Source organism: Lonchura striata, chromosome 13, assembly GCF_046129695.1.
Source record: "Lonchura striata isolate bLonStr1 chromosome 13, bLonStr1.mat, whole genome shotgun sequence".
In the NCBI taxonomy this organism is placed as follows: Eukaryota; Metazoa; Chordata; class Aves; order Passeriformes; family Estrildidae; genus Lonchura; species Lonchura striata.
The window spans coordinates 5,214,534-5,239,579 of NC_134615.1; positions in this window are offsets into that span (position 1 = coordinate 5,214,534).

Sequence of the window (25,046 nt, forward strand, 5' to 3'; positions counted from 1 at the left end):
GAGGGAACTGCTTATAAAATTTGTCAGAAGTCCTGGTTACCTTCATAAATAAACAGCATATATTCTACCATAACCATCCGCCTCTCTGCTTGTTTCCAGTCCTCTTCCTGTACCAGGAATGCTAAAGCTCTCCTCTTCCTCCAGACCAGCATCCAGCTCTCCACCGACTTCGGCATCCTGTGCCAGGGCTGGTGACTGAAACGCGTTAATGGAGTGCAACTCCCCGGTTTTCACCCCAGAGAAATAAATAGGCGGTTGCCTTTAAGAGAACGGCAATTTCCTAAACGCTTGCAGTGGCAGATGTGTGCCCGTGAGTCACGCCCGCTTCACCCTTCACCCCGCCGCGGCCGGGCCGGGGGCTGCGGGGCCGGGCTGCGGAGGACGCGGGTGCCGGCCGCGGGGCGCGGCGGAACGGGGCGGAACGGGGCGGGCAGGGCCGGGCCCCGCTCGCCCGGCGGCACTGCCGCCGCCCGGCCCGTCCCTTCCCGGCAGACGCAGCCCCGCCGTGCCGCGGGGCCGGGCCCCTCGGTGCCGCGGGGCAGGGCACGGCCAGGCGGGCTCCGGCCGCGGGCCACGGCGGGGCGGTGGCGGGGCCGGGAAGGGGCAGCCGTGAGGGCGAGGTGGCTCCGCCTCGCCCGTCCCGTCCGGGAGCTGCGCCCTGGGGGTGGCCGGCCCTGAGGGGAAAGAGCCCCGGCGTGTGGCGCAGTGCCCGGGCGCCCTGCGAGGGCCGGCGGGGTCCCGGGGCGCCGCCGCTCTGGTGCCCGGGACTGGGCTGGGGCTGCTGCTCAGCCGTGTGGGGAACGCGGCCCCGGCCCTTCAGCAGCGCCTGTGTGGGCTTTTCCCGTGGAGGGGAACCCAGCCGGGAGAGCCGCGCTCCCACAGCTCACTGCTCTCAGAGCTCACTGCTCTCAGAGCTCACTGCTGCCCACAGCTCCATGTTCCCGCAGCTCCATGTTCCCACAGCTCCATGTTCCCACAGCTCCATGTTCCCACAGCTCCCTGCTCCCCACAGCTCCCTGCTCCCCACAGCTCACTGCTCTCAGAGCTCACTGCTGCCCACAGCTCCATGTTTTCACAGCTCCCTGCTTCCGCACAGCTCCCTGCTCCCCACAGCTCCCTGCTGCCCAGAGCTCCCTGCTCCCCACAGCTCACTGCTCCATGGTGTGCTCAATGCTCCCCACATCTCACTGCCTCCCACATCTCATTGCTCCCCACAGCTCACTGTAGCCCACAGCTCGCTGCTCCATGGTGTGCTCAATGCTCCCCACATCTCACTGCTCCCCACAGCTCACTGCTCCATGGTGTGCCCATTGCCCTCGTGTTGTGTATGTCCAGCGTGGCACATCACAGCAGTAGTTAAACACCCCAGAGAGAGAGACTGGATCCACAATGTGTGACCGGGGATGTGCCGGCTATGGGGGCAGATTGGCTCCCAAAGCACCTCAGCCTGGTGCAGCTGCAGCCCCCGGGTCCTGCTGGGCTGGACGGGGCAGCTCCGAGGGGCTTTGCCTGCTCCCGGCGGGGTTCGTGCTGGGTCATGACGGGGAGGGAAGGAAAGGCTGCTCTTCTGAAATCCAATGTGATGCTGAGTCTGCAAGCACTTGCTGCTTGGGGTGGTGAAAGATGAATGCAAGTCAGGTTTGAGGTTTCACTTTTCAGTTAAATGTAAGTTGTGGGGAGTTCCAAGGACAGAGTAAAGTTCTATGGTGTTGGGCAAAAATGACTTTTACTTGTGCTTCCTTCCTTCCCCTGCCCTGCAGAGCTATACACCCATTGGGTAGGATGTGCCTTACTGAGTAATGCTGTCCAACGTGTAAAGTGGGGAAATGCTGTTATCATTTGAGCAAAGATTATTGCAGGGTATATGTGGGAGGGACTGTAATGTAGTGGTTAGAGCATGGGAATACAGTCCTGGTTGTTTGAGTTATGTTCTGAACTGTGACTCACTGTGTGTGTGTGTGTGTGTGTGTGTGGTTTCAGCAAATCATTTATGGCCTCACAAAGCAGATTTTTCCATTAATTTAAATGAACTGTAGATTAAACTAGTCTTCAGTGGCCCAAGAATCAGCCAATCTGTAATTCAAAAGTAAGATCACCTGTCTACCACATAGGTGTTTCAATAGTTATATAAACACTGAATGCCCTGGAATAGTATGAAGGGTAAATTATTGATAGCATAAAAGTGTTTAGAGACACTTGCCTTAAACACAGTGCCAAAGCGAGCAGTTCTCTAATCCTAACCCTAACTGTAGGCTGAGCCCTCGACAAGGCCCTCAGTCATGGCTTAGACAAAACAGTTCTCACAGCACGGAGCTTTCTGCAGTCTCTACGTGCTTTTTGCGGACTGCCTTTTGCTTTGGCAGCACCTTCCCAGCCCTTCCCAGTTGCAGATCTGCATTTTCTCTTCCTTTCAAGCCAAAGCCTTATCCTGGCACACAGCTGAGCCTTCAAAAAATCCCTAAGTCATTGTCCAGATGACAAAATTCTGAGAGCAGCATGTCCAGCAACATGTGCCTTAGCGCCAGGGTCAAAGCCTGCAGTGCTGCAGTGCTCCAGTCTCACACGTGACACCACACATTGCCTGTTTCAGCAGTATTTAGGCATGTGCCACACAAGCTGGATGGTGGAAAGGATTTTATGCACTGTCCTCTCCCAATGTCACAGGACAGCTGGAGCTAGAAGGGACCTCTGGAGATTGTCTGGAGCAGCACACTCCTATGAGCACAGCTGTCAGTCTGTGCTGCTGCAGAGGATGGCAGGCACAGCCGTGCTGCTCTGCCGTGCTGTGACACACGGGTAAGTGTGGCAGGACCGTGGGCAGGGACTGTTGGCACATGTGGCACTTCCACTCATCCCCTGCACACCGGCACCCTGCACTGAGACCAGCCTGGCATGGGCAAAGCTTGATCATCTGCAGCTCTGGGTGGGTGCTGTGGGTGTATGTACTCAGCAACATTTGTCTTCATGACTGCTGGGTGGCTTTTTGGTTTTCCCACTGAGCTTGTTCCTTTTATACACAGCACTGCTGCAATGCTGCCAAGCCTCTGCCCATCCTGCTGTGCTGGTGGAGTTGTGCAGTCCTTCCTTCTCCACCCCTGCCCCTCGCCAGTCCCAGACACGGGGCTGGGGACATGGAGGGGGTGAGCTGGGGGGTTGGGCACTGCCTGGGAGGCTGAGCAAGTAATCACATGTTGAGGATGAAGGGAGTAGTTGTCTGCTAGCACTGTGTACAGAGTTGAGAGATTGCTCATGACCATGGCAAAGTCCTGTAGCAGGTTGGGGGTGGTGGAAGAATGTCATGATTTCTCAGTCTATTGCTGTGACAAGAGAATTTCTTCTGAGGAGCTTTCCTCATCTATCTACTTCAGGAGTTTGGAGGAGAGGAACAAATTTCTACAATGAAGTGGGCAGTGAGAGATGCTCTGCTGGTAAGAGAAAGCAGGTGTTTTGTGCTTACTGATTTGGATTTGTTGGTTGAATTGGCTTTGACCCAGTTCAGTGGCGAAAAGAATGGCAAATATCTGAGTAAACGGTGGAGAAACAGGCCCACTGCCCTCTCTTGGTATAATGAAGTAAAAAATTATGTTTTATACATTGACCTCTCTGGTTTTGGGTTTGTCCTTCTTCCCCTGTAATAAAATCCATGTTTATACACATGAAATTACATACAAACCCCACACAAATATCAGTGTTACAGTGTGGTTTGCTATATCATATATAAAATGCATACTGCATTTTAAAGCCAAGATTTAGTAATAATAAGCATATCACAAGAAACTTCAGAGGAACCAGGAAGTCTGTTCAGATATTCCTTCCAGTTCATATTATATTATTATTATTTTATGGTACTACTACTTAGTCTATGGATCCAAAGAGAGAAAATCAGCTCGTATCTCAAACAGTTTACACCTTTGGTGGAAAATCAGCATATGCTTATTTGATTGAACACCTGTATATCCTGATTAACCCATTCTGTGTATGTAGCCTGAAATAAAAATCAGCTGTTTGGAATACAGATTTTTTTATGTCCTTTCCATTATTAGGTTGCTTCTCAGGTTATCCCTGGTGGGGCGAAGGCAGAATGTTTACACTACCTTTACTGCCAAGTACTTTGCTAGAGACTTCCACAAACTCCCTCTCTATGTAGGAGGAATGGGTTGATGCCTTCAGGACTACGTGGATGTACCTCTAATTGGAAGGGAATCCTCACAAAGGGAATCTGATTCATTTACTCTCAGTAAATGCAATTTTCTTCATTTAACACCATCCTATTTTACTGCAGTATTGCATCTTGCCTCTGAAATTAATAGTCAACCACAGAGAAAGACAGGTCTGGCAGAATGGAAGTTAGGCATTATATTATCCCATGAGTCACATACATGCAGAGAACCAAACAAGTGTCAGCCAATGGCTTTGAGCCCAAGATGTGTCAAGGAGGAGATGGGTATCTTCATTTGTATGAAGTAGATAGAAGGCTTGTTGCCGTTCCCATTAGACAGCTTGGAGTTCTGCCACTGGCTCCAGCGGGAGCAGGATTGGGCCCATGTGGTAGGAGCTGGCTCTGGTTACCTGCCCTGACTGTATTTGCTGTGTGGCAGGGCAACTTACAATTTAACAACTGTTCTTAGTCAACAGAGAAATTCAAGACCTCCCCCAGTTTAAGGCATGACTCTTTATTAGTTTGATGACTTCAACAAAATGTGAGAATGCTCAGTAGAAGGCAGCAATGAATGCTTTTCTGAGTGCAGTTTCACTGACAAGTAGGGAGGAATTAGCACAGAACATTTTCTTAGAGAGATTTTGTGATTTTCAGTTGTTAACATTTAAAATAAAGAACCACATTTAGAAATTAACCCCACTTTAGACATTCAAACCACTTTCTCTAGCAAAATAATTTTGAAGTCAGGGAAAATCTTGGCTGAATAGGTGCCTCAAAATGTTTCAGAACTTTTTTGAATACTGTGGGAATTTTGCGTCTCGGTTTTCTCACTCTGGGTATTCGCTCTGCAGCTCCTAATGCATCTGGCTGTAGACTTGCCTCAAGAACCAAATGAATCTTGAGCTGCTGTGACATATTGGATCCACCATATGATTTTATTCAAGTTCCTCAGGGAGGAGAGACTCTGAATAACAGTGAGTGCTCAAAAACCAGCAGCACTGAGATCAGGGGCTGAATGCCACATCTGCTGTGGTCACTAAGTGTCACATATTCTAGCTCTTATATAGAAGCTTATAATAATTCTGTCATATAAATTTTCCTTTCTTATATTGTTGTTTATACATTAGGGTTTAATTTGGTGTGGTGGAACCATGTTCAATTTGGTGGACTGGGAATGTATCTTCCCTAACTTTTTAAAAGTTATGTTCACATTTTTATTGGTATGTCAGTTCAAATAAAATGCTGATGACAGAGTCAGGATGAAATAAGTGTTGTTGATTCATAATTGTGCAAATTAGCATTTAGACTTCTCGTAATCTAATATAAAATTTAAAAGGCTATGTGCCACTGCTGTTTGCTTTATTCCAGTCAGCAACCCTCCTGTGTTTACTGGAACTCATGTTAAATATCAAAAGAATGGGATTGCCAGAGTTTTCATACCAAAAATTTCATGACAAAGCTTATTATTTGTTACAGATTTGGCTTATTCAAATTGTTTCTGGAGGTGAAGGGAGAGCCTGTTGACTGGGATAAAACTGGGATTTGATTCCCTAGACTGCAGTTTTAAAAGTAACACTGTGTATTTAGTTTGCTAAGTGAGGAATGTGTATAACAACTCGGTTGGAAACATTTATTTGAAAAAGTCTATGATTTCCACAGGACAGCATCAAGTTCTGATTTTAAATGAACATGTATGCATTGTAAATAAATAAAGCTCTAGGTATACTGCTTTCTGTTTGCATTGTGAGTAATAACATTTACAGATATCACATCAAGAATTCTGAGTTGATAAAAGCAGTTTTAAAGGCAGCCTTTGCTAAGGCAAATGCCAAGTGGCTATTTCATGAGACCCATAGCAATATATAGTCATTATATAATATGTGAAGAATGTAATTCATGTTTTTAATTTATCTCATGTAATATATTATGTAATGGGATTACTAAGAGCTTTAGGAAATCTGATTTTTTAGCTATCAGTAATACACCTAACTTTTATTAGCTAATTTGTATATGGATGATTTCCTTAGAATTTTAAACAGCAGCAGATATTTCTTGACATGACTGATGTTCATAATGACTTTTGTTCAGTAGCTGGAGTATTCCTCAGTGTTATGTCAGTGACCTGAATTATCCCTGCAAGAGCTCATCAGCAGCCAACTGACAGCATTTTAATGTATTGATTTAGCAGAGTGAAATTTGCTCTTTCCCTTTCAGTAGCCAATAGAAGAAGGTTTTAAGTAATGGAAACATTTTGGGGCTCAGCTGGACAGTATGTATTTTGGTATTTGCATTCTGTGCCATAACTGAGCAATGATTTTTAGAGGTTACAGGCATTCCTGGTTGGCTTGGAGGAGCTTCCTGGAAGCACATGAAGTTGTGTCTGCCTTTTCTTTTGGGTCATGCTGTTAACAGAGGGAAAGTTGACATATTGCTGTGGTTGCTCTTCCTGTGCCAATGCTGCAGCTGACAATGATAGAAGCTCTGCTGGTGCCCTGCCTCTGCTTGTTCACACTGCAGCAGGGGCTGTGCTCAGGACTGACTGAGGAAACAGGGCTGAGCAAACAAGCATGGAAAGGCCTTGCCATGAGTCAGGCAGTGCTGCCTGCAGAGCTCTGTACGTGTAAAAAACAGGTGATGAGGGAGCTGGTTTCCCTTCACCAGCATGGTGTGGGAACACAGGTCAGTGCAGGCCAGCGATGGGACCCACCAGTGAGCATGAATGTCATCGGAGACAAGGAGGGACGTGTCTGGGAGAAAATGTCATACTGAGGGGAGGTTGGAGAAGAGAGAAGAAAAAAGGCTGCAGTTAGGATGTGAAGCCATTAGAGTTTAATTCTGCCAGTGGCAATATTAGCATTGAGTTTACCTGGACTGAGAGCAAATGTTCAAGCATAAAAATCCAGGAAAAGGAGAAAAAGGGCCTGAGAGAGAGAAAACGGCCATCAGCTCTTGGGGCCTAGCACTTGAAATGTTATCCAGCCAAAGCCTGGGCATGTTTGAGTGCTTGGTGATGGCAGGCCGTGTGTAGGCGTGCTGAGCTTACTTTATTTTTTTTTAGTTTTCATGCTATATAACATAATCTTCTTATTTAGAAAAGCATATTTATGCCCATGACAGAGTCATTTCCAGTATTGTGAAATGTGAGAACAAGAAAAATTGTCAAAATTTTTGAAAACATATAGGATTCCTTCCCTCCATTTCTTTCATCATCAAGAGTCCCACCCATAATTCCAATGTGATGGTAAAGCACAGTAAGGTTATTCAAGTTTGGAGTATGTTCACATCCTTAGCACTGCTTTATGATGTACAGTATAGACTATATCCTCCCAGCAGAGGAGGAAATTACATGGGTGCCTTTTCCTCCACACATTAAACATATCAGACTAACTAGAAGCTATCACATTAACACATAATTCAAAACTGGGAAATAGGCTTTTATGGAAGAGTTATCAGGAAAAAAGTGGCCTTGTTTTTACAGGGCTTAAAAGTTACCGTGATATTGCCATTTTGGCAAACCTGTCCCACAAGCCACTGAATCCCAACAATATCGTATATACTGTGTGTGTATGGTATGTACTGTTGTTGCAGTTCACATAAAAATTATTCTTACAGACCTAAAACCTGGCACATTGTTACATATACAAATTGAGCTGTTGTTTACATCTGTGTAAGCTTTTCTGATTTGTACACACAAAAACAAGTTTTCAGGGAAATCTTGCATTATGATTAAAATGCAGGTCAAAAGATCAAAATATTTTCAAGCCAAGTTTTATTTTCTGGGGATCAAAATGTATAGGCTGTACTAGAGTTCTTTCTAGAATAAGCCTTATAAATTTCATGGGTGACTGCATTAGCAGAGCCTATAATCTGTTGGCAGTCATTACTTATAGACCTTTGTAATTTCAGTAATTTTATGTAGTAATAAATGGCTCATAGGCAGCTCCCTCTTCTTTGCCAAAATAATAATGCTGATTGTAGAATCGAGAGAGAGAGGAGAGGAGAGGAGAGGAGAGGAGAGGAGAGGAGAGGAGAGGAGAGGAGAGGAGAGGAGAGGAGAGGAGAGGAGAGGAGAGGAGAGGAGAGGAGAGGAGAGGAGAGGAGAGGAGAGGAGAGGAGAGGAGAGGAGAGGAGAGGAGAGGAGAGGAGAGGAGAGGAGAGGAGAGGAGAGGAGAGGAGAGGAGAGGAGAGGAGAGGAGAGGAGAGGAGAGGAGAGGAGAGGAGAGGAGAGGAGAGGAGAGGAGAGGAGAGGAGAGGAGAGGAGAGGAGAGGAGAGGAGAGGAGAGGAGAGGAGAGGAGAGGAGAGGAAAGAAAAGAAAAGAAAAGAAAAGAAAAGAAAAGAAAAGAAAAGAAAAGAAAAGAAAAGAAAAGAAAAGAAAAGAAAATGAATGAGGTTTTTTTTTCAAAATTGTTGTCTCATTCCTTTAGCTTAGTGCACTTGAGCTAGGTTTTGAAATATTTCCTATGTCCATGATTTTTAAGAAAAAAGGATTTTTTTCTAAGGCCAGGAAAACATAGTTTGCCTTGAGAACTGTGATCTCATTGTGAAGTTGGTGGTGTTGCTGAATATCACCTTGAACAGCAAGGTAGAGCTGATGTGTGTGAGTCAGCCAGGGCAGAGGTACCTGCACTGCTGCACGTGCCCCAGGAGAATCCGTGTCCATTCAGTCTGTGTGCCTGGATGGGAAGGGTCACCTGTGTGAGGAAAGCCCAGAATTTCCAAGGCAGTTCTTGTTTAGCAGTGGCCAGGAGTCAGTGGGAGTCAGAGCATGGGGGGAGTGTGCCAGACACCATCCAGGGGCACAGGAGAGAGGAACAAGCCCAGACTACCTTAACTGTGAAAGCGTGACTCAGCTGTTTCCTCCAAGTTTTGAGTTTCAGCAGAATATTTTCCCACTATGCTAACAGCTTTTCCACCCACGTATTGTATACGTGGCTTTGTGCCACAGAGGTATTTTAGGATTACGAAGCCTAGTGTAAAATTATAAAGTTAACTGTGAAAAAAAAGGTGCCTTCTGGATCTTAAAATGTATAGATTGTGTGTAGAGTGTAGGGAGTAGGCATGCCTTTGAAAACCCCAAGACGTGTGGGAGGTATACTCCGATCTATCATTTATCTGATTTTTTTTATTCACCAGAACCTAGTCAGTTATGTTTTCAGACAACCTGTATCAACAGAAATAGAATTACTGAAAAATCACCCCAAAGTTATGGCATTGTTTTTATCATGGGATATAGTAATTCACATACCTGGTATATACTAGTCTATTTTGGTCCTTTAACTGTATGGCATTCCCAAACAGTCATGCAGGGAAAACAAGAGTGATACAAAGGGAATTAAGCCTAATAAAATAAAAAAGGTTTCTTAATCTGTCAAGTGTATTGCGATATTGAATGAATTACTGTACTTAGCTGAAGGTGAAATTGGATGGAGTGTGCTGTAGTATTATTCCAGCACATTGAACCATTACATGCAAATCCATCCAGTCTGCTTTGTGCAAGTCATTTGTCAGTTCTTGATGCAAGACTGTAACCCTTGCTGTCACTCTGTGACTGCTGCATGAATCAGGCATGGGAGGACAGACTGAGGAGGAGGACAGTTAGGCGCTGGGGTTGTGCTTGGTCATTTATGTCTTCAAGCAACATAGCTGTGGAATCCAAAGTTTTGCTCTATTGTCACAATTTTTTTTTCATGCCAGAAATGCTGATACAGCAGCAAAAGCCTCTATCAAGGGCCTCACCACATCATGGGACTGGAGAAGAAAAAGAGCAGAAATCTAGGGAAGTCATGCTGGTGACCAGTAACCACCAGTCAGTGGCAGATTGTGTTGTAAAGCAGGCAGGCTATGGCTTCTTTTGGCTCTGTGTCAGTTGAAGGAGCAGTAATTCATGTGTGATGTCTGCAGAACTCCTCAGTTTTCTATGGTGTTTGGATTTTGGGGTTTGGAATTGTGTTTTCTTTTGGTCCTTGATGAAGTTACTTCCAAAGAAAAGCTATAATACAAAATGACAGCATATATTAAGCATAAAAGCATCACTGTCCTCTGGGAGTTGTCGGAAAAGAAAACGCAGAACCACTGGCACCCCATCCAATGTCAGAAGTGCCCACCGGCATGTCAACAAATCTCTGAGATCATTGCTGGACAGATCCAAGAGAACCAAAAGGAAAAGTGACTTTGTCCCTGGCTAGCAGGAAGACACCAGCCAGGGAAAAAATTCACCCTTTGTTTTACCCTCAAGTTGCAAACAAATGAGAAAATACATCCTCCCAACACCTTGTACTGGATGCTGATCATATTTTTCCTGTGTCACAATAGGGCAACTTGGTTTTATACAGAGGTGTTCAAAGGAAGGGGAACAGTCCTGCTCCATAGCTGGAGTCTGGGCTTGGCATATTTTATCTCTCTAGGATGAGTTTGGAGATTTGTGATGCTGAAATGAATGAAACTCAGTGGATGTGCCATGGAACCAAAGCAAACAGGAGGTTTGCAGAAGGATTGCATGGATCTCCATAGGGTTGAAGCTGCCAAGTTTCATATGGTACAAAAAAAAACCAAAACAGTGTCTCTGGAAAAAAAAATCTGTCTGTGTCTCAAGGCAACTTCAGGCATCTTAAGCCAGCACCTGATTCACTAGCAATAGTTACTTCAAGGCATTTCAGCTGGCAGACACTTGTCCCAGGTGCTGTAGGCCATAAGGGCTGTTTTCAGTTTAATCTACATTTAAAGTGGCACCTTATTGCAGGTTGCTGAGTTCTGACATTTCTGAGCTGTCATGGTAATAGGATTGTGTAGTCTTACTGGCTAAAGTTTTCCACTCCAAGTGCCACAGTAAGGTTCCTAAATCCAGATTCAGATTCCTTAATATGGCTGACAAATCCCACATAAGACAGTGGGAATTGGCCGTGGTCTTGGACAACAAGCCAGGTCATTAGGTGCACCAACCAAGTCTGGCTGCAGGCATGCAGACTGTCAGATATGGGCCATCAGAGGAATGGCTTGAGCCCAGACTGCAAACAGGTATCCCCAAAGGTCAGAGAGGTTCAAGTGCAGGGCTGTGCCTCAGTGTAGCTGTTTGTGAGGTTGAACTTCATAGTGCAGTGACTGTGTGAGCTGTGGTGCAATGCACAGGGTGGCTTTGAAAGGGCAGCTTTTCAAGCAGATGTTCCCCTTCCTGTCATGGCTGCTTTTTTATCCAGAATGACTACCAATGCTGGTGTGTAGGCAGGAGGCAAGGTTAATGCAAGTGGCAGTTTTTTCAGAAATTTAGAAATAGAGTGTATTCAAAATCTAGCAAGTGGCAGAGAGCAGCAGCGTGCCTGTTGCCTTCATTGGCTTCCTGTCTGTGCTACTTCTCCACCCGTGATCTAACACTGCATATTTTTACTCTACTACCTTCTTCTGCTATTTCTATTTGTAGCACCCTGCTGGACTTGTATCCAAGCCAATCCAAAATTATTCTGAAACTCCCTGTGCTAGCAGCAACATGAAAGCAGAACTCCGCAGTGGCTTCAGTAGCTATAGCAGGGTTTAACTAAAGTTGAGTGGTGTAAGTCACTTCAGCCTTTACACTGGAAATGGAAATAACATCTGCCAAGGAAAACAGCTTGCATAAATTGTGTCGTATTGCCTTTTTTAATGGGATTAACAACCAGCACTTGCATCTGATGCACATTTATTGCTTTGTTTTATATGGAAAATTTGTTTTCTTATTGTTGTTGTAATATTATTGCAAGGTAACAGATAAGGCCATGAAAGTACACTGTGCACAGATGAGGCAGAAGTTAGGACAGCGTAAAGATTGTTCTGCTGCAGTATGAAAGTCAGGTCATTTTTTTCTCCTATTTTCTATAAGGACAGGGGAAAAGAAATTTTCAAAGTGTACTGTCCCACCAAAAGACAAAAATATAGAAGAACCAAAACAAATTCCCATAGAATATGTCCATTCACTAGCCAAAAGCCCATAAAGCTTCAGTGGACCACATCTTTTTGTCCAAAGAGCATAGGTGAAAGACAAGCCCCTGGTGGTAATGGTGTCACCCAGGCACCCCAGTCCCCCGAGCTGCAAGAGTGGTGCTGACTTACTGCAAGGAAGGGTGTGGGAGGCTCAGTGTCCAAAGACGAGCTGCCACTGTCACTAGTCTCAGGAGCCAGACCCTGGTGCCAAAAGCAGCACTGTTGTGCCAAGGCTTCCTAGCCCATGGGCAGTCCAGGCTGCTGGGATGGACTGAAGGGATCGTAGTCCAAGAAATGGAGCAGCAATGTGATGCAGTGACATAGCACTTTCTCCCTCTCGTTGTCCCTGTTCAATAAGGGCTACTTTCAGACCTAACCTAGACATTTGAGACATCTCACTTCCAAACAGAGACCACGTTTGGTGTCTGAGGGCAGACTGAAAAAACAGTGTTTCTGAAATCTTCTACTCTCCCATTCCTGCCACCAGAGCACAGAAGCCTCACTCAGTGCTTGAGTCCTGTAAACACTCTGATGGCATGCATCTCCTCAAGGACAGTGCTCTTGGAGATAAGAGAGTAGTGTTCCTTCCTTGTGGTTGATGTCTAAGTCGCTGTCTTTTGTTTTAGAGCATTCACTGAGGAAGTGCAAGACCTGAGTTCAATGCCTTCCTCAATCTGAGAGTGTTTGTCTCACTTCCCATGAGACTGTCTAACTGCCAGCTGATCAGCTATTCTGAGTGAAGGTCTTCAGAGTGAAACTGTGACCTCCACTAATGGGATGGTTGCTCTCCCTGTCCCACTGTTGGTGGGCAGCTTCTGTTTGAGAGTGAAGGGATTGGAGCCATGTGGTTTGAGGAGCCTCAGGCTGAATTTGGTGTTCTTGGAGCTGGCTTCTGAGACCCCATCCCTTAGGGCATTCAGAGAAGAGATACCTCATCTCTGGATGCCCATGGAAGATAGTGTAAAGTGCATCTCCTCAGAGATGCTGTTGTGGCCAGGTGTGGAAGCATAAAGCTTGAGTATGAGCCAAGGAGAGACCATGGAGTACAGGCACATGAGAGTAGGACCTCTGTGACTCTGCACTTCTGTGCCCAAGTACTGCTGAAGTCTAGCTTTATGCACTTGAGTCCTTTATTTAGCTTACATTTGGCTGTTTCATGTGGACAGATCCAGGCAGATCAGTCAGGAAATATATTGCCACTTTGATAAACATTTCCAAGGTTTATTAAATATATTCTGTAGTGTTCTTTTGTGGAGATGGTAATTTGACTGTCATCATGTGAGAAACCAAGAGTTTGCCATCTGGCCTGGCAAGACTTTTTTTCTTCTTACTATTATTTAAACTGAGGTTATTGCAAAATTTTATTGTGATGGTTTTGATTTATCCTGTGATAATGCTGGGGCTAATATTGAGGTATGCAAACCACTTTCCATACTGGTGAGCTTTATGGGAGGTGCAGCTGAGCAGCACCTCTTTGCATTCTGGTGTCAGCACTAATAACAAAGTTTCAGGGCCAAATCTGGCATCTCACCCTGGATTGAGTTCTTCTGGTTCTTAGGGGATGGTTTCACTAGTGGGAATATGTAGCTAGGGGGCAGGAAGGGGGCTGTTTCTTGGCCACAATAGTGTCATATAACAGGCACTGCAGGAAATCTCACTGACCACAGCTTTGCCTTGCTCAGTGAGACTGTGATTGTTCATGGAAAAGTAGATGGGCACTAACACATTCTTAGAGCACAATGAGAAAAGAAAGAAGGCAAAGGTAATAGGACTAAAGCTGAAATCATCTGCAAAAACAGCTGCTGGTGACAGCTGAGGTGACAAGAAGGAAATGAAGCTTTTCTGGTGATGCGACAGAAGGTGGCTGTAGCCTGTATGGGATGGACAGGTGCAGTGTTTGGCAGCTTGGAAGCCTATTTCCAATCCATGCACAGACCCAGTTCAGGGCCCTCGAGTGTCAGAAGTTCTCATCCAATCTTCCATGATCCCCAAGCTGTGACTTGGCAAGTATGCTGATACTGGTAGGTTTGAGGAAGGTGGCTGGGTATGAAGTTGGTGAGTAGTCCTCTCCCAGCACTAACTCTAGATATCATTCCCTTCTCTGTCAGAGACTTGAGTGTTTCACTGCTCAAAAGTAACAACTTCACAAGTGTTTCAATAAAATTTATTTTTACACAAATCCCTCAAAGTCTGAGGGACTGGAGACAGTATCAGTTTGTGATGAGCAGCCAAGAGAAGTAAATCATTATTGGGTCAGAGTGAACTCTCATTTGAAGCAGCCAAGATGGCAAAGATGTTAGTGAATCAGCAAGTTTACAATCTCTGCTCATTCAGAGAGCAATGGGTATAAAGAGATGGAAAAACAGCACTGGGTCACAGAGCTTTCCAGATCCTTTGTGTTTCTTTTTTACTGCTGAGGGGCACCTCCACAGAGAAGGAGATGAAGGAGAGGACTAAAGTTCTGGGCACAGAGCTAGGCCTAGGGATGGTCACCCCACACCCTCTGCTGCAATTGTCTGAGAGCCAAGGAACAGGGTGATGGTGAGACACTGCTCACCTGACATCACTGCCAGGTGTGCCCTTCAGTGAAGGACACAGCTGCCAACAAACCCAGTGTCTGCTTAAATGGAGGGGAAGGGGAAAGGAAAGGAAAGGAAAGGAAAGGAAAGGAAAGGAAAGGAAAGGAAAGGAAAGGAAAGGAAAGGAAAGGAAAGGAAAGGAAAGGAAAGGAAAGGAAAGGAAAGGAAAGGAAAGGAAAGGAAAGGAAAGGAAAGGAAAGGAAAGGAAAGGAAAGGAAAGGAAAGGAAAGGAAAGGAAAGGAAAGGAAAGGAAAGGAAAGGAAAGGAAAGGAAAGGAAAAAGGTAGGTTAGGCAAGGGCATGATGTGTTGCACTGTTGCCCTGCTGCAGGTGCAGAACAGTTCCTGGATATTTGGGTGGTGTGGAGCAGGCCTGCCCCACTAGGCAGCTGCTCTTGGCAGCTGATGGATTCATGGAAGTGAGAAAGAACAATGCAGAAAGCTGTGCCAACATGATCCTTCCCTTTGATGCCTGCATTGGACTCATGTGCCCATGAGTCTGGGATCTCAGCAGCTCACTTCTTTACTGTAGTCCTACATTATGGTCCTGCTGTCTGCTGGTAGGATTGTCTGTCCTTCCCTGCTGTGGGAGGGAAATAGGGCCAGCAGTGAAGGCCAGCCCACAGCTGGGTGAGACAGAGCTAGGAGAAAGAGGGGTCTAGACAAATCCAGAGAGCCTCTGCCCTTAGCAAGTGGAGGTTATACATAGCTGTCCCCAGCCTGTGAACAGGAAGTTCTCCCATGCAAAGTTGTCCTCTCAGATTGTCAGCAGACTCCAGCATCCTTCCCTTCACCCTGCCTTTGCTTATTTTTTTCTATATCCCAATCACAAAAGCTCTTCAGAAAGCTTTGTGTAATTCCATGGTTCTGTGAATGTGCAGCCAAGGGTGTGTATCTGGACAGTGCCTTACCCTGCAGAAACTCCCAAAACTCCTGCCAAGCTTGGGGGAAGGGGGTGGGAGGGTGAGGGTGGGATTCTTTCTGCCCCTCTTGGATGTTTGCCAGATGTTAAGTCAGGAGAGTGCAAGACCAGTGAGGTGTGCAGAGAACCCCCACCTTTGCTTGGGCTGTGTATTCTAGGATCTGCTGGCTAGCAGGGCTCCCAGAGAGATGCAGCACCACTTCCATTCCTGCCTGAATGCAAGCCCAGAAGCTGCTTCTGTTCTGGAATAACACACGGGTGGGGAAAGCTGGTCAAGCCTGAATTGTTCGCTTTTACAGACCATCTGTCTGGATGAAACTTAGTTTGGGATGGCAGCTGTGTGTGGGATGGCAGCTATGAGGTTCTCATTTAAGTTACTAGGCATCACATGGCAAACATTCTGTGGCACCAGTGTGTTTGTGCAGAGGAACTGCTGAGGCTGGGGCAGACGAGACACAGGGAAGTGGAGGAAAATGAACCCTGCCATGCCTGCAAAACCAAGACCTCACAGAATTTCAGCCATAGGACCAGTGTCTTTTTTGCAAGGAGAAATTGGAGTAGGTACCACAGGGGTTGTAAAGGAACACATGAAATATAAGGATGTATTGTCAACAAATGAGATGCTTCAAACTCATTGCAAAGGTGGAGAGCTTTCTAAAGAACTTGTGGAAATTAAATGGAGTAAACTGCATGGCTTTGATGGTGAAATCAGAGCATCCACCTTTCCAGAGAAGAGAAGAGGTGCTCAGAGAATGTCTTCACAGGGTGTGGAGCATAGGGAGTGAGAACAGTCACAGAGTAAGAAATTGCCCACCTGTCAAAGATGAATTATCGTATCACAGGCAAGAAAATTGAATCAGTCTGGCCTCAATGCATTTTGTCTTAGAAGACACTGATGGGTGAAGACTCAGTGTAGGCAAAATTTCTTTTTTGTACTGTTTTGATGTGAACTAACTACTATTTTTATCCTAATTTTACAACTGGGGACAGACAACTTATGTGACATGCTCAATGTATCACTCTGACACAGACATGGGCACTCTGTGTCAGAGTGAGAAACTGCACCTGGGTCTCTCACTTGTGAGGCTGTTGTTCTTAGGACTTTGTCCTTCGGACTTCAAATGAAGACTGACTTTGTCTGTGTCCAGATTGACTTTGTCTGTGTCCTTTCTATGCCTAAAAATGATTTTTTGAGCAAATCAACAAAACAAAAAAATTACTCCTCCAAATTATGCATCCAATCACCAAAATGCTGTGGCATAATGTAACTTAGAGTAGTCTGCCATTAGAACAAGTAATTAACCCATGCTGCAAAATCTGTTAGACATCACCAGTTAAGAATCTAGATGAAACTTTCACCTTGCTAATCAAGTACCTGATGTTTTCTTTGACAAAAAGGATTTGGGTGATATCTGCAGGATACATTAACTGAAAATCAAGATGCATTCTACAAACTTCTTGGTGCTATTGTCGTGTTTCGGCCACCACTGGAGGTTTCATACCAGTAGAGACAAGTCAGGGAAATAATTATATAGGAAAAGTAGTCATTTTTGCAGAGGTGCTCCTTGTGGCTGTCAGGGTTTGCCTCCTTCAATCAAAAATTTTAACATAAAAGCTGCGAAAGGAATGGATAGCCATAACTTGTTGGGACATTTGCAGAAATGTAGGCATGTTCTTGATCTTCAGCTTCACTGAAGATCTGCAGAATGGGGTATTCCAAAGGAGCCATCCACCATGGATCCTAAGGCACAGGATACCTGGGGCATGCCCAACAGTCCCACTAAAAGCACGGCAGCTACTGGAAACCCAGCTTTCAGTGAAGAACCTATCCTTCTGATTCCAGTTCCCAAACCTACTACTGACTCCTGCTGCTCCAGATTTGTGCTGTGGGCTGCTGCTTTAACCTGGCAGTGTAGCCAGAGGCACTGTGTACCTGCCATTTCATGCCACCAAGGGAACAGCCATTAATTGAAATTCATCAAGCAAACTGCCACTTCTGCTTGCTGGTGGCTATTTTCAGCTCTGCAGCTCTGAAGCAAAGCTGGCGATTTCTGCTGGTTTCTCAGATCTTCTGTGGAGTTTTTTTAATTAGTATTTGTGAGGTACTTAGATGTTTTCAGGTTCATGGTCATCCCAATAAGTATTATTATTGTTGTATTATTAAGACTAATAATACTGCTAATAACCTTGGTGAGCCTGACAGAATTCAATTTGACTAAAATCCTTGCCACAGATGAAAAAAATGAACTCCAGGGATGTGAGGGGGTACGTGACTCAGTTACCAGTAACTTCTGTTTACAAGGGGTAGGAAGAGTATATTTGCTCAAATGAAAAAGGTCAAGGCAGAGGCCCATTTGCTGTTTGTTAATAAGTAATCTAAAGTACAGCACAGCTTTACTGTAACAAATCAGCCTGGCTTAGCTTTTCTTCCATCACCATTATTTCCAGTTCTGGACTAAAATACCAGTTAAAAATGATCCACATTCCCATAGATTATCTTCAACATCTCCAAATCTATTGAGTGGGTTTGTAACCAGGGAAAACAGCAGCAATAACAAAATCTTTTCCATATATCTTCCTGTGTTTGTCTCAGGACACTGTAGGCAATCAAGGTTGAAGAATCAGATAGGGCATTATTTATCTCCTAGGAAATTCTCCTTTAGGCTCAGACCTGTGCATCTTCACTATGGAATTGTGCCAGTCAAGAGCTGTGGTGCAGCTGGCCTACTTACAAATACCCCACTAAGTTACTAATGTAATTTTAAAAAACACCTACGTCACCTCTGTGCCTGGCTCACAGTCAACAGTTAAAATTCAAACATGGGTGCTCCAGCACACCCTTCTTCCAAGTGACTGAGCACAAGTGCACTTTATGCATTGTGACCTGTGTTCTGTTATTGTCTTTTGCAAAAAAAAAAAAAAAAAAAACCCGAAAAAGTAATTTTCTAAGAAACACTTGTTTTTAGATGCCAAACAGTATTCTGGAAAATAGATGGAGTCTGTCCTTTGTGGTTCATCTACTGACTGTAAGCAGGATTCCCTAGAAAGGGTTTTGCCATTAGAGCCACTGATCATAAAAGTAATACTTGTGACACCTGCCAGCTAACAGCACTTCTCAGCTTAGTGCTCCTGTCCTTCAGCTGGCCTGGCCTGAGGCACATATCTAGTCCTCAGAACAGGGAATGTGATGGACACAGGGCTGTAGCAGCCTTAACCAAAGTGCAGCCAGTGCCCAAGGGTGGTCTGGCCCAGGCATGGTTCTTTCTCAAGGGAGGGTGGCACATACACAGGCACACACACATAGGATCACCTTTGGACACAGAAATCATGCAGACTGCAGGCTACAGTTCCTATCTTCCAGAAATGCAATTTGGAAAGGCAATGATCCTTTAACAGATCAACAACCCCTGCTCCAGCAGTCCCAACTGCCTGTTAACCCTGGGGGATGGAGAGAGCTTGGTGAGGAAAGGTTGTCTCTGCAGAGAAGGTCCTGCTTGGCTGTGAAGTCAGAGCATCTTTCAAGAGCCAGACCTTTAACAGAATCTTCTTCAGCTCTGTAGTCACGGGAGGAACAGAGCCTGCCTCCACCCAAGTCTTGGCCAGACAAGCAGGAGAGGAAGGAACAGCTTTGTACCAAGCTCCCCATCTGCACCAAGCAGAAGACAGTGAGGCTGAGCAGCAGATTCTGATGTGAAGGAACAGATTATACTGGGAAGAACATATGTGGGATATGTTGTAGGGTCTTTGCAGTGGGAGGAAAAGAAGATTCATGAAACTGAGTGCTCATACACATCAGGAGGCAGTACCAGTGGCTCTTTGTTGCCAGGAAAGGAATATTTTGGATGCCCCAGAGTCCTCATGTTTGCCTTACTCTGTTCTGTGTTCTTGACACTAGGATGGGAAGGAAGTAAAGGAAAGAGGACACGCAGTGTCCTGGGGAAACAGGCATCGTTGGTGCTGCCCTGTGTGTCTGTGCCTGCATGATGGTTTTCAGGTGGGTGATTGCTCATCCCAGAAAACCTGGTGTCAGAAACAGGGAATTAAGTGAAATTGATGCTCACTTCTATGAAGTCTGGCTGAGCTGGGGATTTCGGCAAATATCTTGTAGCTTAAGCAAGGCTAGAAGGATGGCAACAAAAAGTCCAGATCCTGTGCCTCCGTGCTGCTCTGGAGGAGCATTTGGCTGTGCTGTACATCACATGTCATGGTAGGGAGAGCAGTAAGTGTTACTAGATGGGAAACTTTGCAGAACCGGGATGCCTCATGAAAAATCACCTTACACATGAGATACACATTTGCTGCAGCATTATACACCCAGAGTGATGGCTTTTTCTGCTCCCTTCCCCAGACTGTGTGCTATTCCCTCATGTTGTGCTTTGTTCTGGTAACATCTGTTGTTTCTAAGTTGCCTAGCAAGTTGCAGGAATCTTTAACAACACTGATTCAATGCTCTCTTTCTCTAAGAACCAGGTAATGATTTAATTCTTCCCCTTACAGCAGTGGAGAAACTGGGGTACCAGGATGTACTACCTGAAGCAGTGGGACTAGCTAGAAAATGTTAAGTATTCTAAGTATTCCCTGAACCTAGGCCTGAGTATTATTCATCACTGCTATGTCACCCTTCCATGGCATCGTGGCACTGAGCTTCTGCACTGTACAGTCTCCTGTTCACAAATGTGAGGCTTTTAATGAAAAGTGAGCCCAGTTCTGCCAACACCACTGCAGAGATATACGCTTTATTCTAACTGGTAGCCAGGATGCCTGGGAAAAAATGCAGGTGGTTTCAGACAATCATAAGTAGCCTATTTTCACAGAGGAGGGGAGGAAGAAATGCTGGGAATTTTCCCTATGACCATCTGTTAATTTTCCCCTGAAGGCGTTACTGATTTGCACAGGCAATGTGCAAGTCCTGCACACAGGGCTGTGAATCAGAGTTCTGCACTGCCATGGCTGGACCAAGTGAGCTTCAGTGCTGAGGAGCAGCACAGTCACCTGCTTCCTCTGCTCGTGTGCTGGAGCTTCATGCACCCTGGCAGTCATCAGCCTCAGAGAAAGTTGTTTTCCTTTTCCACCCCTGCAGCATCCATAGCCCTCTGTAGCTAATGGTGGTCTTGGGCTTGGACCCACCAGTGACTGTGTTCTGCTTCTGCCTTTTGCTGGAGGAGCCAGATTTCTCAGAGCAGCAGCTGTGGTGATGTAGAGCTCAGTCAGTAGCTGCTCCACTTGGGAGTCACTAATATTGCCTGTGATGGCAAAAGGCAGTGGAAGTCCAAAGATGAGTTGTGACACTAGTGATAAAGTCATGGTGGAGCTCGCTTTGGCTGGAGTGCACAATTCAGAAGCCTATTCCCAGCTTTCTCTGCCTTTTTTTCATTCTTCTGAGGTATCAAAAAGAGGTTTTGCCTCCAGATCATGGCATGAAAGCAATGTGAATGGCTTTGCTCTTTATCATGTCATTTCAGATGGAAGTCTGAGAGCCTTTATGAGAAACAGCTTGGCCTGTGGCTCTGTCCTGGTATTTTTGGTGTGTGTAGTGGGTGTGCTGAATGATTTCCAAAGGAATGTCCTCAGCACTGCAGAAAGCCAGGAAATTCACTATGGAAGAGTTTTTGAATGAGTGAAACTTAGAAACAACTTCTGCTTTGCATTTATAAGCAAGATACAGCATTTTTCAAAGCATTTTTGTGTATTTGGTCCAGGGCAGAATTATCGATTTCTACCATCACAAATATAATTTTTGTAGTAAAAATGGAAACCAAGCAGACCAAGTTACACAGTGTCATGAATTTGGTCCAGATAGAAGTTTTATGTTTCCTCAGAGAAATACAATAATTTGTGCATTTTTATGGTAAATTAATTCTTCTATGAGCAATGCAAACAGATGCAAAACTAATTTTGCTATTTAAAGATATAAATGCAATTTCCCCCATTTTTGGAAGAAACAAAGCTGTTTGCTCTCCCCCCAATGGTCCTGAATGAGAAAAATGCACCACTGGTTGTTAGGGAGAGAGCATTATCAGGGAGGAAGCTGATGTACTATTTGGGTAGGGGAGGACTTTTTTCCCCTGTAGCAATAGCAGCAGTACAGATTTTCCCAATGGCTTTCTCTCTTAGCACGTGTTAATTCATGACACACCCCACGTCAAACACCAGGACCTGAGTCCCTAGGCTGGGGATGTGGTGTATCCATTTGCAGATGCAATTGCAAGTTTTTTAAGTTATATCATACTTTGATGTCTCAGTATTAAGCTCTGTGTTTCTTATTTCTAGTGTCCAGCTTCCAATTTTATAGCCAGGAATCCCTGCAGTATGCCTGAGGCAAGCCTGGCACTTCCACACACGGATCAAAACATTCAGGGTGGTGACCAGAGGGGAAATTTAAGATTTAAATGCTACTGCTGCAGCGATCCAGACTTCTGGAAGCAGCCTCTGTCACAGCACAAATATCCACTCTGAAATGTGGATTACCAGCAGCCAGGAAGTGCCAAACAGGGTCAGTGTTCTCCAGAGGCTGTTTGCTCTCAGCTGGCACCTCTAGCAGAGCACGGAAGCCACAAGGCTGGGAGAGGAACATTTCCCAGCGCTCTGCTATGGAGCTGCTCCTCTGCAGCCTCCTCACTGTGCCAGTGGGTGAGGTGAGCATGGCTGTCCTACCTCCTGCTGCCAGTTTTTCTAAGGGAGTTTGAGATTCTGGACTCTGCTGCCAGGACTGTTTATGCATTTTACATGAAACAGTCACCAGGTAACATATAATCCCTGATCAGAGCCCTCCGGGGATTTAAGCAAAGCAACGCCTACTTTCTTGATCCTGATCAGGCAGAGGTGTGAATTGGGCTGAGCTGCTTGGCCTTGTCAGGACTAGGGCAGTTCTGGGCATGCATGAAGGTGCAAATCTAGATCTTCTGAGCCTGAAAGTTTGAAAGTGAGTTGGAGACTGAAGGGGCCAGATAGTGGGAAAGACCTAGGAGCTGCAGGGGGATGTGTTCAGTGTTTCAATCCAAAGTGCAGATTTCAGGTAAAACATCAGGTGCTCCAGTAACAATTCTCTTAGAGGGAAACGATTGTTCTCACAGATTCCTGAACTGGAAACTCATTTACATAACCATCTTATGTGCTTTTTTTGAAAAAGCCCCATCCTAGCCACTGCATTTGCTCAGATGTTTTTTACACTGGGCTGCATATGCTGAGCTGCACAATGGTGACTGCCAGCTTCTTATTCTTACCAGGCATGATGACTGCTGTAGTGAAATCAAGAACAACCTGCTCTAATGTAAACTGATTTCACATTGCTCCTGGCAGTTCCATCTACCTAGTTACCTAGCATCTCTTTTTTTGGCCAGTCTTTTTCATGTTTCCCTTGTTTTTTTTTTTTTTTTTTTTTTTTTTTTTTGTTTTTTTTTTTTTCCCCACAGGATACACACCCTGTGCTTTCTTATAAGGGTGTTTTGTCACACTAGCTGTTGCACTAGTGTCTGTGACCAGCAGATGTGCTTCTCTGGTATTATCCTTTGTGCATTCCAAAGTCACTTGGGCCCTCCAGCAAACAGAGATTCCAGCTGCCTGTCCACTGCAGGGATAAGGTCTGTAGTGCCTCTGATGATTGCACCCAGGCATGCTTACCTGCAGAGCACCACAGATGTGTCTGGCTCTTGATGTGGCTGTTGCATCTCTGATACCCCACCACATGTTTGGAGTGCTGCAGGGCTGGATAAGTGCAGACAGAGAGAAGCTGGTTCAGAATGACACTTCTGCCAGGCTGAGGACATGCAGATACCCAGTGGGAAGCAGTTGTGGTGCAAGGGAGTGGGGGACATGGGGGAATGGATTTGAGCCAAAAGGGCCATGGGAAAAGCAGTCCAATTTTCTGATCAGTGTTGCCAGGTCAGTGTATGATGGATGTGAAATAAATTGCTATTGATACATAAATACCACAACAGCATTTTAATGAGGTGTGTTCTAGTAGCACTTGTCCAGGCTGGTAGTGTCATGTTAAGGCTGGAGAAGTATCTCCAAGCAAGCTCCTTGGCTAAACTTTGATAAGCATGGTGTCACCTGAGATCTAACTACGATTTGTTTGAATAGGAGGTTTTGCTTGTTTGTTTATGAACATGCTTTTAAACAGATTTAGATTTTTACTTCTATTTATTTGTTTTTTTCCTCTTTGGCCCAGGTTTTGTGTTGGTGTCACAAAACTCATCTAATGCAGAGATCCGCATTAATTTTTTTTTTTTAATGCATAAGTCTGGTGCCTTTTCTGAGATTTGTCAGTGTGACAACAGTAAGCTTACAGAAGGGCTGAGGGCTGGGCCTTTGGGGCTGGGGGCAATTTGGGTCTGTGACTCACAGGAGTGACCTGTGTCTCTCCAGAGAGCATCTGGTCTATCTATACATCCTATATATCTCAACATCCTGGCCCACTTGTGGGTGACACAGCTGGCATTGCAGGCAGTGCTGTTTGGAGGCATGGTGTGCCATGCCTCAATGTTTGCAGCATGGTTCTACTGAGACTCAGCAACCAGCTTGGGTTGTGGTTTTGTCCTGGCAGCAGCGATTTTCCTGAACTTCAGGCAGCTTGGGCTGCTGGACAATGGCTGCACACAAATAAAACACAGCCCAGTGTGTTGGCTGGGATGCAGCTGAAAGCAGCTGGCTAATTACAAAATACTACCTAAACTTATGATGAGGAAGGAAGAAGAAGGTAAAGAAGAAGGACTAGCTTCTGTCTTAAAAACTCTATCTTGCTTTATATATATTGCTATATTCTAAAACTCTAAATGTTTTAGTCTGTGATATTATACACTCTGTTTGTGTGTGTGTGTGTGTGTGTGTGTGTGTGTGTGTGTGTGTGTGTGTGTGAGGGAGTGTGTGTATGTGTGTGTGTGCCTCTGTATGTGTATGAGTGTATCAAGTATGTATGTGAGTCTGTGTGTGTGAGTGTGTATGTGTGTACCCACATGAGCATGTGCCCATATGTATGTGTGCCCACCCATGTGCATGTGTGTGTGCCCATGTGTGTGTGTGTGCCCATGTGAGTGTGTGTGTACCCATGTGTGTGTGTGTGTGCCCGTGTGAGGGTGTGTGTGCCCATGTGTGTGTGTGTGCCCATGTGAGTGTGTGTGTACCCATGTGTGTGTGTGTGTGTGTGCCCGTGTGAGTGTGTGTGTACCCATGTGTGTGTGTGTGCCCGTGTGTGTGTGTGCCCATGTCTGTGTGTGTGCCTGTGTGAGTGTGTGTGTACCCGTGTGTGTGTGTGTGTGCCCGTGTGAGGGTGTGTGTGCCCGTGTGTGTGTGTGTGCCCGTGTGAGTGTGTGTGTACCCATGTGTGTGTGTGTGCCCATGTGAGTGTGTGTGTACCCATGTGTGTGTGTGTGTGCCCATGTGAGTGTGTGTGTGCCCGTGTGTGTGTGTGTGCCCATGTGAGTGTGTGTGTGTACCCA